The sequence below is a fragment of the Mandrillus leucophaeus genome, unplaced genomic scaffold, assembly GCF_000951045.1.
Source record: "Mandrillus leucophaeus isolate KB7577 unplaced genomic scaffold, Mleu.le_1.0 Scaffold1129, whole genome shotgun sequence".
Taxonomy (NCBI): domain Eukaryota; kingdom Metazoa; phylum Chordata; class Mammalia; order Primates; family Cercopithecidae; genus Mandrillus; species Mandrillus leucophaeus.
In genome coordinates, this window is record NW_012099532.1 from 456,543 (window position 1) to 459,985 (window position 3,443).

The window sequence follows — 3,443 nt, forward strand, 5'->3', positions numbered from 1 at the left end:
GACTTTCTCAGTTCTACAACCATGAAAACAGACTATGATAAAATGTTTAATGACAGGTGCTGTTGGTATTCCAAGGAAGAAGCAATAACTTATATGAAAGAAGAGTAGGGGCACATTCTTACAAGAGATCTGCAGCTTTCCAAATGGGCATGAAACAGGGATGTGGGGCTTAGGTCCTTAGGTCTGTGCCAGCAAAGCTCTTTCTCCCCTTAATAGAAAGGTCAAACCAATAACTTCCTGACCTGGTGTAAGCTCTTGATGGACTTAAACTAATTTTCATGTTGCCATCACAACCTGAAGTCTGTCTCTGGCCACCTAAGGTATTTGTTTGATGTGAAACCCAACATAAAAGTGATATGGCTTGAAATTGATAATGAGGCTCTGGGATTATATTTCTCTTTTTTTTTGAGTTTATCAAGGTTGTTTGCTTTTAACACATTCTAAAAATTGCATGAATAGAGATTATATTGGTGAATAAAAATTAAGATATGTTTTAAACCTATATATAAAAGGTCTTAAGGGATAGTTCTATTAAATCATACGATTTGGATGTATTCTAATACACTTTTCTAGGATAATTGTGATTATGAAGAATAGGATTCTTTATCCAAAATCAGTTTTTTTTTGTAGTTGATGTAATTATTTATAAATACAGGTAGAACCAAGGGCATTTTCACATGGCACGGAATAGATTTTTATTTTTCAACTTGAGAACAGAGTGAAGTTTGCTAGTGAAACTGCTTTGGTAAATACCATCAGTTCTGATGACAGATTATTTTCAATAATCCCAGGCAATTTTGTTCCACTGCTGTTATGTTACGTGATAGCAAATTAAAATGATAAAATGTCTTTATCTCTTTCCTGCAGCTGTTTTAGCAATCCTATAAAATGAGTTTATACTGTCAGCTGTAACTGCCTAGAAATATATAAATACAGGTGTCATTGTGCCTTAAGTATTCCACTAGTCAGCATGCTGTGTAGACAATCTAAGGGTCCATTTCTAAAGAAAATGTTTCTGTGTCTGTTTTTCAATTATTTAAAAAGATACAGTCTTTGGTTTGCCTGGTGTCAGGGTCATTTCACCATATATATTATGGTAAATTACTATAATAGGAGTACTTAGCATGTCTCATTAGAGTAAAAAGGAAAAACAGATTGGATAGAAATAATTTTAAAAATCATTCTTTCTCCTCTCTAGTGTGTATGCCCTTACTACCATCAGGGGAGCTTATTAACCTTTCTCCCATTGTAAATGTTTCCAGAAAGCAGAACTGAATTGAAGAAGCTGTGCAGCCAAACAAGCTTTCTCTCATTCTACTGAAGTTAAATATTTCTTTCTTAGACAATTTAAATGGGAGCATTTAAATATAAATTTGGATTTAGTTTTGTTCTCCTCAATACACTTGTATGTGCAGTTTATTTTCATTTATGTATATGTTGTTTTATACTTAGGAGCCTTATATCCTTTTCTGAGATCTTTTCTACTAAACTGGTGGTTTCATTTAAAAAAATTTTTTTTTGATTGAAGTCTTACTTGAAGTACAAGTAGCATTGAGCCTACCAGGAATTGATTTCATAGATTCACTGAAGGTCTACCATCCCTCTCTGGTCACTTTGTAGGTGCAGCTCTTTTTCTACAAACTGTACTCCAGCATTTTCAATATTCACTTTTTTATAGGTAAGATTCTTGGAACATGTTCATCTTAATTGCATCTTTGCCAGTTACATAGCATTGTTGCACATTCTAGTTCAGTGCCCCATCTTATTTCTTATCACTCTTCTCTAAGTATCTTAGTTGATATTAGACAGTGATTTGTAAATATATTCAGTGCTCTTGTGTAAAATGGTATTGTTATGCATCCAATTTGGAGTATGTACATAGATTCTGACTAGGCTATTTTTGTAAAGGGAGTCAGTGTGAGATTGCATTCAATTAACTTGCCTGTAGGCTTCCAAGGGAGATGAAGCAAATGAAATGATGCCTTGACAAAAAGGTAGATGTGTATTCTGCACAACCAGAACCTGAAACTGGAGTCATTAACCCCACCTGATGTTAGTGTATTGACCTTACAACCAAACAAAAAGATCTGTTTGAGGCCCTAGTAGTCATATGTAATGATCTGTTTGACTGGTGGTCTCTTAATTCTTCTAACCTGTTTCCTTATCTGTACAGTGAGAAAAAATAGAACACTCTCATGAAGACATTGTAAAAATTAAATAATATACAAAAAACATTTAGCAAAGTGGATAATCTATAGTATATACTTCAAAATGTAAGTTTCTTCTACAGATACCATTAATACCTCTATTACCATTATTGTTATAATGATGACAAACTTACCTTTGATTGTCATTCATTTTTCCTTTTATTTTTTCTTTCACTTGTGATGCTGAGCCACAACTTGAGATTTAAAATCATCAAAAACATACTCATCTACAACAAGGAAAGCAGGTAGTTTTATGTCTAATATAAATGTACTTATGATGATGCCAAAAGAAATACTCATCAATTCAGTGTCACAAGAATATACCAGAGTAATCAAATATTTTATGATACAAATACAAATTATTCAGGCCTGGGACTGCTTTTCCAAGAAATGTATTGGCCCTTGATGTTGCCAAACAAACTGTGTACTGTAGTAGTCGCTGCCAGTACAATAATCTGTGATTGAGTGATTCTAAGAGTTCCACATAAGGAAAGTTTTTAGAACATAATGAAAGCCTGGAGTAACAGCTCCTCTCTCTCCTTTTCCTTCTGAATCTGTTCTAGGAAGTGACTGTGGGCAGAATTAGAACTTTTCTGAGATGTCTACAAAATGTCAAAGATAAATTGTCTTTATTACCCTCAATGGGCATTTATTCATCTACTTGCTTATTTATTCATTCATAAACTCATTTCATGGGTTTATATTAAGTGCACAGCATTTTGCTGGACTTTGAGGATATTCTGATAGTGTGGCAACTCAGGCTTTTCCTTTATGGAGCTTACACACTGGTAGAGAAGGTAGACATTGAACTTTTAATGAAAGTGTAAGGAGCGAAATGAAAGGACAAGTAGAAGATATAACAGATACATGTAGAAGGGGACATTTAACCTGACAGGAGCAGTAGAAAAGGAAATCAAAGGTATATTGTGGAATAATTATATAAGTAGGGTAAGTGGACTCAAATGGGGGGTGAGTTAGGCATCGTGATAATTTTATAAAAAGGATGAGTTTAATTTGTAAGTAAGCAAACAAAGCTCATCAGATTGCTGAAAAGCGTGTCAGAAAAACAGTGTAATAAAAGTTTTTACTGATAGGATGTAATTTATATGGTAGCTGGTGGAAAGCAACAAGGCAGTTTGAATGACAAACACAGCTTATGTTTTAAAATATTCTGTTAGTCTGTCAAACAGTATACGGATTTTGATGGGGAGAAGTCAGAAAGTGGACAGCTTCCTT

The 3,443-nt window shown here is 34.0% G+C and overlaps 1 long non-coding RNA gene across 1 annotated transcript in view; it reads right to left on the reverse strand.

Moving 5' to 3' along the window:
• The window catches only part of LOC105550344, a 96,024-nt gene extending 93,561 nt beyond the window's left edge, over nucleotides 1-2,463 (reverse strand). Inside the window, exon 1 of the long non-coding RNA XR_001007694.1 lies at nucleotides 2,342-2,463. This is a non-coding gene — a long non-coding RNA (uncharacterized LOC105550344). The remainder of the gene's footprint in view (nucleotides 1-2,341) is intronic.
• Nucleotides 2,464-3,443: the final 980 nt, after the last annotated feature.